This window comes from Bison bison, unplaced genomic scaffold (assembly GCF_000754665.1).
Source record: "Bison bison bison isolate TAMUID 2011002044 unplaced genomic scaffold, Bison_UMD1.0 scf7180017860456, whole genome shotgun sequence".
NCBI lineage: Eukaryota > Metazoa > Chordata > Mammalia > Artiodactyla > Bovidae > Bison > Bison bison.
Genome location: NW_011491028.1, coordinates 2,182,336 through 2,193,093, shown reverse-complemented (window position 1 = coordinate 2,193,093; position 10,758 = coordinate 2,182,336). Strand labels below are relative to the sequence as shown.

Here is a 10,758-nt window from a genome sequence, read left to right as displayed (position 1 = left end):
GCTTTAATTATGGTGAGTTGTGAAATAAAGTAGTCTAAGTTCTACAAATTTTTCCTTTTTTTTTTATCATTGTTTTGGCTATTCTTAAGGTGTTCTGAAGGAGATCAGCCCTGGGATTTCTTTAGAGGGAATGATGCTAAAGCTGAAACTCCAGTACTTTGGCCACCTCATGCGAAGAGTTGACTCATTGGAAAAGACTCTGATGCTGGGAGGGATTGGGGGCAGGAGGAGAAGGGGACGACAGAGGATGAGATGGCTGGATGGCATCACTGACTTGATGGACATGAGTCTCAGTGAACTCCGGGAGTTGGTGATGGACAGGGAGGCCTGACGTGCTGCGATTCATGGGGTTGCAGAGAGTCGGACACGACTGAGCGACTGAACTGAAGGTGTTCTAAATTTTCATGTAAATTTTAGAATTAGCTTCTCAATTTCTACAAAATATCTAGCTGAAGTTTTCATTGGTATATCACTGAAACTTTAGATCAGTTTGGAAAGAACTGGCATCCTAGTGGTATCGGCTCATCTTACACATAAATACAGTACATCTCTCTATTTCTCTTACTAACAGATTTTCTCAGTGATGTTTTGTGGTTTTCAGTGTACACTTCTTATACATCTTTTGTTAAATTGATCCCTAACTATTTCACACTTTTGACACTACTGGAAATGATACTGTTTTTAAATATCAATAGTTGACTATTGCTGGTGCAGAAAATAAAGTTGATTTTTGTGAACTGACCTTGTTTCTGGCTAAACTCAATCTCTGACTTCTATTAAGTCTAGCAGCTATTTTGTTGATTCCTCAGGATTGCCCACATTGATAACAATATCATCTGTGAATAAAGGCGATTTTATCCTTTTCAACTGACATAAGTTTTATTTATTCTTGCTTCCTGTTGCATAAACTAGAATCCCTATTACAAATTGTTTACCAAAAGTGCTGAGAGAACATTCTGATCTTGTTCCTGATCTAAGAAGGAACGTATTCACCATTAACAATGATATCATCTGCAAGTTTCATAGATGTTGTTAAATCAGGTTGAGAAAATTTTTGAAATTTTCTGAGAATTCTTTTCTTTAGTGGATGCTATATTTTCTCAAATGCTTTACTGAGTCTAATGAGGAAACAATAAAGCTTTTTGGTTTTTATGCTACTAAAACAGTCAACTAAATGTGCTGATTTTTAGATGTTAATTAAGCCAAACTTTTTGGCTTTATTGGGATAAATCCTGCTTGGACATGATATGTTGTACTGCTGGATCCAACTGGCTAAAATTTTACTATGTTCTCATCTATGTTCATGAAGCATATTATTATGCATTTTTTTCTTCTTTCTGTGATGTCTTTTTTTTGGGGGGGTTGTATACAAGGTTAATAATGGCCTTGTGGGTTAAGCTGAGAAATCTTCATTTTTTTTTTCTATTTTCTGGAAAATTTTAAGTACAATTGGTATTATTTTTTTCTTAAATACTTGGTATTCACTAATAATATTCAGGAGTTTTCTTTGTGGATACATTTTTAATTAAATTTTCAATTTATTTAATAGACATAGGGCCTTTTAAATCTAGAAATATATATTGCTTATATCTGAGAAATATTTATGAATTGTCTCTGATAAAGCTCTTCCTTCCATTTTCTTTGTTCTCTCCTTCTCAACCTTTTGTTGTTTTTTGCATTATTTGAGATTCTAGATGGAGTCACTGATTTCCTCACCTATTTTTCCTCCATTTTCTAGTTTCTGTCTTTTTGCTCTATATCATGTAAATGTATTTCTGATCTCATATTTTGAATCTTCTTTTAAACTGCTCATTTCTGATATCATATGAGGATGACAGAGTCTATCTGCCTCTAATTCAGGTTTTTAGATAAATATTCCTACATTAACAAGAAGTACTTGTTTCTTCCAATGCTGTGTCTTTGTTGGGTGATAGAATCAACTGGTCTTCACCTGAGCTTTTCACTTTCCTTCTAGCAGTCATTCATCTTTTTGAGCTTCCAAAATTGTGTTACTCTAGCCTTCTTTCTCATTCTGCAGCCTTTTTTCCTCTATATACAGCTCTTCTGTTTGTTTATTAGGACTTCAAGAAGTAGCAACAATAAGCATGGAAAATCAATCCATCACTTTACAGTGAGTCTCTTCCAAATTAACTTGATGGATTTCTCAATAAAGATGCCACTCCAATCTCTGCTATTACTGAATTACTAATTCTATCCCTGTGTGATTTCAGCTAAACTCTAAGGTATCTGAATCTTGTGCAAAATAGTCCACTCCCAGAAACAAATAAACAAAAAAACCTGCAGACAGCTGTGGCATTCTGAAGACTTCATCCTAAAGAGATTACCTGTAAATTCCTATAACCTATATCTATGTCTTCTTGAGACAGAAAACATTTCCAGGATCTATTTAAGGCTACTTTAGCAACTTCTTCCCCTATTCTCTACTCATATTAACCCATTCTACCCACTGTTTCTCTTTTTCAATCCCCACCTACATGTCAAGGAAACCTGAACTGTAATATTTTCAGTTCTCCTCTGATGATTTTACAACTCAGATCCATCTTGTCACTGAGTCAGATATCTGAGCCAACTTTGACTTCTTTCCTCATCTTTAATGAGGTAGCAAATCCTGCCAATTGATCATCTTGACTATCTCCTTACCTGTCTCCTCTTCCTTTGCTTCATAACCACTGACTCAGAAATTGTGTGTGTATAACTGGCCCATCCAATCTCCTCCCTTGAATCTATCACCCATGTTGCAGAAGCAATCTTTCCAACACAAAAATCTAGTCACATATATAGTGTATGTACTGAAATACACACATACACATATATGTATGTGCATGTGTCTGTATATATTTCTGTTAAACTTATCAGATATCTACCAATTGCTGACAGAGAAAGCAACAATTCTTGAATTGGTACAAATGGTCTTTAAAATTTTGGCCCTTAGGCTTACTTCATCTCCTGTTTTCCCTGACTGACACTCTGCTGTGGATTCCCAAATATGCCATATTTTATCTTTTACTGCTGAGTTTGTATATACTTGTTCCTCTCTGTGGAATGTCATTTCTTGAGTTTGTTTCATGAAATCCTATTATGTACCGCAGCGCTCAATGCAATTCTCTCTTCCTCTGTGCTTGCCTAGCATTTCTGTTCCTATAATCCTATATCTTATTTTCATGTCTGCCTTTCTAGACTCAGTTCTTTAGACCAGGGACTGTGCCTTTATCATTATTATGGCTATTAGGCAGCACAGAGCCTGGCACTAGAAGGCAAATATTCAAAATATCACTTTTCATTGATCAAAAATGGACTACACAATTAATCAAATTCATACCATAATATAGTAAGCTATATGATGTTATATTTACTGAAGTGCTAACTACAAGTAAGGTGAAGATTATAAGAAACAACACGGATACGAGTACTAAGAAAAAGCTACATCCACCCTCTCTTACTCTTGGCTCCAATACTGCCATAATCAGAATGTCATATTTAAGTAGGCTAGACTTCAGGATTCCTCAAATCTGTCTACACATTTGAATTAGCGGAGGTTTCCCTGATAGCTCCTCCTGCAATGCAAAAGATCCCGGTTTGATTCCTCGGTCAGGAAGATCTGCTGGAGGAGGGTTAGGCTACCCACTCTGGTATTTTTGGGCTTCTCTCATGGCTCAGCTAGTAAAGAATCCGCCTGTAATGTGAGAGACCTGGGTTCGACCCCTGGGTTTGGAAGATCCTCTGGAGAAGGAAAAGGCTACCCACTCCAGTATTCTGGCCTGGAGAATTACATGAACGGTATAGTCCATGGGGTCACAAAGAGTCAGGACACTACTGATCCACTTTAACTTCACTTTACCATCCTTCACTATCATCCTCATCATCATCCCAAAAGTAATGCATACAATTTAGGAAGAAATTCATATAGTGCAGATTATATGAAAGAGTATAAATGCCCCAATTCTCTGATTCCATCCCCAGAAGGTAACTACAAATTATTAGAGTACATTTTAAAAGTTTCCTTTGAATTATTTTTAGGTCTTTATACATCTTCCCACCTATCCATGCTCCTGTCACATACATACACAAACATACCTATATTTTTTCAAACATGAATGGAAATGTGCCACACATACTAGTCTAAAATTACTCTTTTCACCTAAGAGTGATTTTGGACATCTTTCTATATCAGCACATGGAGATATACCTTATTTCTCACTCTTTTTAATGACTGAATCCTATTCCATTCATTCAAAAATACCTTCTGTGAAGCTACCATGTGCCTGGCACCAATCCAGATACCTACAAGTGGAACTGAGAGCTTTGTAGCACTTTTTACCCTGGCCAAGTACAAAACCCCTCAACATCCCCTGCCTGTATTTTATAGAAAAGCTGAAGTCTCCCAGGCTTTCCCAAGTCACAAAAGAGCAGTCACAAGCAGCTAATGATTAGGACAGAGTCACACTCAGTGTCTGATGTGCATTAATTGTTTTACAGATACTATAACTGCCACCAGAGGAAATGACATAAGCTCCTCCATCCTGAGTAATACTGAATCTATGGCCTTGAGCGATTGGGACTAACATTATTTCTCATAATAATCTGTATCTTTGGGGGCATCAAAATAATTGTAACTTGCTCTGCCTGTATATGTAAGAGGGTAACTAATATTGTCAGCAAAGAGATGCTACAGACCCACGTTGACATTTTCCACTCTAAATACTATACTCTGTATCCTAGTTATAGAAGATGCACCTTCATCCCTAAACTAATAGAAATGGAATAATGTTTGACAGTGGGGAATTGTGAGCAGCTCTTCTGCCCCTCCCTTTTTTGTCCATTTCTGTTCCCCTCTAACTTTGAATCAAATCTAATTAACCTGCTGATTCTTTTCCTAGATGGAAAGAATGAAAAATTAAGGAGTTCAAGAATGACTAGCTCTCTACCTGCTACTGCCTGCTTAGCAATGCTGCAAACAGATCATGTGCACAAGATACTGCCTGAAGAATCAGCCGGCCTGCACAAATGGAGAATGATGCAGAACCCAGCCTCTTGCTTTGATGATCCACTGAGAATGTTCCCGGCCCCACTTTCTCTTTTAAAACCGAGCAGAATCTTGGTCTCTAGACATGAGTCTACCTTCTTTCCAGATTTCTAGCTTTTAGGATTAAAGTACTTCTCCTTTCTGTTGACACTTGCCTTTCAAATTATGGGCTTCTGAGCAGCGAGTAGCCAAACCTGAGTTTGGTAACAGAAGTGACACCAGCCTCTGCTTCATACCCTGTGTGCCTCATATTCCATATTAAACTCCATCTGTAGCTCCTTCACCCAGAGATTGAAGTCTAAAAGAGCATATCACATAGGATCAGTTTTATACTCTCACACCTCAGATGCCACCTCTCCTTGCTTTAAACCTTTTTTTTTCCTTCTGTAACATGAATAATTTGTTACTCTTTACATATTATGGGGCTAGCCAGCTGGGAATCTGTATATGATCCTAGTAAACAGCTTGATTTCAGGACTACTGGCCTATAAGACATAATTTGAGAAGGAGATGAAGGAGATGAAGTCTAATGGAAGAAGAAATATCAAACACCAAGAAATAGTAACAACGCAGTGTTAGGTAGTTAGACTAGGAAAAAGGGGTCCAGAATGGTGGTGGCTAAAAGGCAAGGAGGGGAAAAGCCCGCAGAAATAGAACAAAGGAAGTTCCGAGGACTGGAGTGAGGACCTCAGGTAGAACAAACAGCACTCCTGGCTAGCCCAATTTACATTGGGCAGGCCCAGGGGGGGGAAAAAACATATAAAAAGAGGAGTCAAAGAGCTGGGGGTCTCCCTCCCCTGCGCACAAGCGTGCACGCATGCACACACACACTCTCTCTCTCTCTCCTCTTCATGTCTTTTGGGTTGGCATGCCCTCACACCTCAAGGATGTATTTTCCTTTATTTTCTAAATAAAACTGAGCTGTAACACTGATCTGTCCGAGTAGAACATGGTCTGTCCAAGATCTGACACGCCAAGGGCTTTAACATCCGTCACTTCAAATTTTTGTTGTGAGGAGACAGAACCCAGGAAATTACACACTCCCCTGATGGTAGGAAACAGTTAAGGGCTTTTACTCTAAGTCCTGTAGTCTATTTTATATACATATGATTGCATTTATCCTTATAATAACTCTAAAAAGTAAATTCTATTATTATTATCATTATGTTTCTAATTTTATGAAAAGTAAAGAAATAAAGTTAAGAAGCTAAGGCAACAGAAGTCAAGCAATCTGATAATAAATACAAGACAGTAAAATAATTCCTGCTAGCAAATACAATCTAAGTTGGGGTTTTTTTGTAAATTTTTGACTTTCCATCTCCATTGTTTGCCTTTGTGAGGCTTCTCTGAACTCTAGAGTCTCTGAAATGCAAGTTACAGGAATTCAGAGCTCAATCACTGCCTGAGGCCATCCAGCTCACAGAATTTCATCTTGCTAGATTCTCCAGGGCCTGGAGAACTCTTCAGACTGGAAGGCTGTCAGTCCCCGGCAAGAAGAATTTCAACTCCAGCAAATGACTTTAAGCAATGTGAGGAAGATGAGGAAGATAAATCCACTTTGATAAATTATATGGCTAAGATTATTAAGTACAATAGCACTCCTTATTTTCCTCTAAAACTAAATGATTCTGTAGTGTTCAAATTTGCCTTCTTTAGAAATGACAGAATTCTGCACCTTATGGGTACAGTGTCTATAAGATTCTGACCAAGCCAGCCTTAACATTCCTCTCAGCTTGACTAAACTTAAGACAGGTTTCTTCAAGAGGATAGAATTCAACATCCTTTTCCTTAGAGCATTTACTTTAGAAAATTTGCAATTGTAAACTCTTTCTCTGCCCCTACGGAGGTAAATCTTCTCTCAGCCTCTTGCCAGTTTTACACTCAGGAATGTCTTTTTCAGGGACCTAGAAGCCATTCCTTTGAAATGCAATCATCAAAGCATAGAACCCCTATTTCCCAGTTTCTGTGGGAGGGGAGCAGCCTAATGTTGAATTAGCACCAATTAGCAACTATAGCAGAGAAGGCAATGGCACCCCACTCCAGTACTCTTGCCTGGAAAATCCCATGACGGAGGAGCCTGGTAGGTGCCGTCTATGGGGTCGCACAGAGTCGGACACGACTGAAGCAACTTAGCAGTAGCAGCAAATATAGATTGCTTAATCACATTGACCAAGGCACCTACTAAGGTCCTCTAGTGTTTTCCCTCTAGCTCACCCCAGCTCTTACTCAGCACCCAACACTGCCCCTCACCCCACTTTGTTTCAGAGGAGTTGAATGTCATCTTTCCCCTGTTGCAATAGTCTTGAGCAAAATCTGCTCAGCTAGTTTAACTGTTCTGTTACAATTTTTCTGTAACATTGCTAAACACAAAGTCATAAATAAGGACCTTAACCGCCCCATTTCCAGGAGAATACGGAAGAAAATAGGTTATGTTTCACAAAATTCAAAGGCTCTAGGATTTGGGGTGCTATAAGAAGCCTAAATTTGGCAGAGGAGGCTGTATAGTAAGTTTCCTTTTAAAATATAACCCATTCTATGTTGATGGTATAGACAGGAAACATGTGTATCTTGCTGTATGACAGATGGACATATCGCTATCAAGAAAAAAAATCTATCCCACAAACTTAAAATCCATCTTATAAACATTCAAGTTTTCCATAAATATGTTTATGCTTTAAACGTTAACGGTACATGATTTCAGTTTTAAAAATGTTTTCAAAGCATGAAATGAATGAGAACAGAGTAAAATTTGGTCCAACACCACCTTCCACAAGCTGTTAACAGGCCTCTGGAGTTCCTGATACATTAATTTCACTCTAGAAAATACTAAATCTTTTAGATAACATGTTATAGGTTACCCTTGTGTATCTGTGCTAAGTCGCTTCAGTCGTGTCCAACTCTGTGCAACCCTATGGACTGTAGCCCACCACGCTCCTCTGTCCATGGGATTCATCAAGCAAGTATACTGAAGTAGGTTGCCATGCCCTCCTCCAGGGGATCTTCCCAACCCAGGGATCAAACCAGCATCTCTTAAATCTCCTGCAATAGCATGTGGGTTCTTTACCACTAGCCCCACCTGGAAGCCCACAGGTCACACCCATGTGATCTCTACTGAACTGGAAATAACAAATGTGAATGACTAAAAAACATTTTTCAATTAAGTAAGTTGATTCTTATAGTAGAACATTAGAAGTGAGTGAACACCTGCCCCAAAAAAGTCAGGGCAGTACAATTGTAGTGTACAGAGTTGCCAAAAGATAGTTTCCTAGGCTTCTTGATGCTGTATTAAAAAATATATAAAATCATGATACAACTAAGAAGCTATGATTCTTGCAATTTAGAAACAGATAAAGCAAGCTGGAGAAAAAAATTTCTGAAATTGTGCCACTTTCTTTTGTCTGCCAGGAGACAACTTGGGTGCCATTAAAACTCACATGCATATTTCTACTCCTCTGCAGTGCTGAGCTCTAGGCTCATATTCAATGACCTAAGTAATAGCATCACTTGAATGATGGTTAGTAGGCACTGCCCTCCCTATAACTGATGTACATATCAAAGGAATGATTTCAATGAGCCCAGACTCTTGCATCTTCCCATACATAGAAAAACACTAAATTTCTTAACTTGAGATATCTGATTTTCTTTAATTAATAGTGATCTTTTGATGTTCTGACTACCTGTTCTTTGGTTGCAAAAAATTCTACATATCCTGGTTCCCCCCTTGCTGCTTCAGAACAATAGTGTTCTCATTGTTATCTGAGATGCTGTATCCTGTGGTTCAAGTCCACAGAAAATCTATTGAGTAAAACATAACTCTCAACTTTTAGGTTGTACTTTTATTTTTTTTTTTTTCTGTTGACAATATCAAGAGCAGAACTAAGTGTTATAAAGTGTTTCCCTCACACTTTATCCAGAGCTTGTTTACTGATACATGGTGTGATCGGTCATCCCTTTTCTAAAACTTGTCAAGGTCTCTCCATTTCTAACACACACTGAAGTGCAAAGTTCTTAGATTTGTGACCTAAAATGACATTTCTCAGTGCCTCTCTAAATATACGCTGTACTCAAAGCAAACCACTTTTCTTTGAGTACAGTACAAAAACTCCCCACTTTTCTCAAACATAAGTTCATGCCTGTAGCCTCTGCTTATACTATACCTTTAGTCCAGGAGTCTCCCCTAATATCTTTTTTTTTTTTTAATTTTATTTTATTTTTAAACTTTACATAATTGTATTAGTTTTGCCAAATATCAAAATGAATCCATCACAGGTATACATGTGCTCCCCATCCTGAACCCTCCTCCCTCCTCCCTCCCCATACCATCCCTCTGGGTTGTCCCAGTGCACTAGCCCCAAGCCTCCAGCATCGTGCATCGAACCTGGACTGGCAACTCGTTTCCTACATGATATTTTACATGTTTCAATGCCATTCTCCCAAATCTTCCCACCCTCTCCCTTTCCCACAGAGTCCATAAGACTGTTCCATACATCAGTGTCTCTTTTGCTGTCTCGTACACAGGGTTATTGTTATCATCTTTCTAAATTCCATATATATGCGTTAGTATACTGTATTGGTGTTTTTCCTTCTGGCTTACTTCACTCTGTATAATAGGCTCCAGTTTCATCCACCTCATTAGAACTGATTCAAATGAATTCTTTTTAATGGCTGAGTAATACTCCATTGTGTATATGTACCACAGCTTTCTTATCCAATCATCTGCTGATGGACATCTAGGTTGCTTCCATGTCCTGGCTATTATAAACAGTGCTGCAATGAAAAGAGTTCTACCTCTTCAAGAGATGGCACGAATACCACCTCCCTCCTTAAAGACTCCTCTAATTCCTTCAGTCCTCCCAGCCACCTTTCTTGAACCACTGGTTAGCATTTCTAGCACTCTGTTTCACATTAAAGGTATTTTTAAGCATGCCTGACTTCACTATCCTACTGGACTATGAAATTCTTAAGGAACAAGGATTATATCATATTTGTAGCCCTAAAAAAAAAAGTGACCTTGGGGAATTTAATTTTTCTGAACCCTCAGTTTCCTTATTAAATAGGAGAAAGAGTACTAGTAATAATCACATAGTGTGCTGTAAAAGAAGAAAATAATTTATCTAAAGCATTTAGAGAGCTAATTATTACTGTTGTTAATTTAAAAATTATTACTATTATTAATAATTGTACCTCTCCATTCCAATATCTAGGATTTAGTTGGTATTTAATACTGCTTTTATGTTTTGTTTTTTTTTTTCTAATTTTATTTTATTTTTAAACTTTACATAATTGTATTAGTTTTGCCAAATATCATAATGAATCCGCCACAGGTATACATGTGTTCCCCATCCCAAACCCTCCTCCCTCCTCCCTCCCCATACCATCCCTCTGGGCCGTCCAGTGCACCAGCCCCAAGCATCCAGCATCGTGCATCGAACCTGGACTGGCAACTCGTTTCCTACATGATATTTTACACGTTTCAATGCCATTCTCCCAAATCTTCCCACCCTCTCCCTCTCCCACAGAGTCCATAAGACTGTTCTATACATCAGTGTCTCTTCTGCTGTCTCATATACAGAGTTATTGTTACCATCTTTCTAAATTCCATATATATGCGTTAGTATACTGTATTTATGTTTTTCCTTCTGGCTTACTTCACTCTGTATAATAGGCTCCAGTTTCATCCACCTCATTAGAACTGATTCAAATGTATTCTTTTT

The 10,758-nt window shown here is 38.1% G+C and overlaps 1 protein-coding gene across 3 annotated transcripts in view; it reads right to left on the bottom strand.

Annotated features, from left to right (window-relative positions):
* PRKG1 (protein kinase, cGMP-dependent, type I) overlaps window positions 1–10,758 on the bottom strand; it is a 1,420,729-nt gene that overhangs the window by 284,352 nt on the left and 1,125,619 nt on the right. The gene's annotated exons all lie outside the window — the stretch shown is intronic.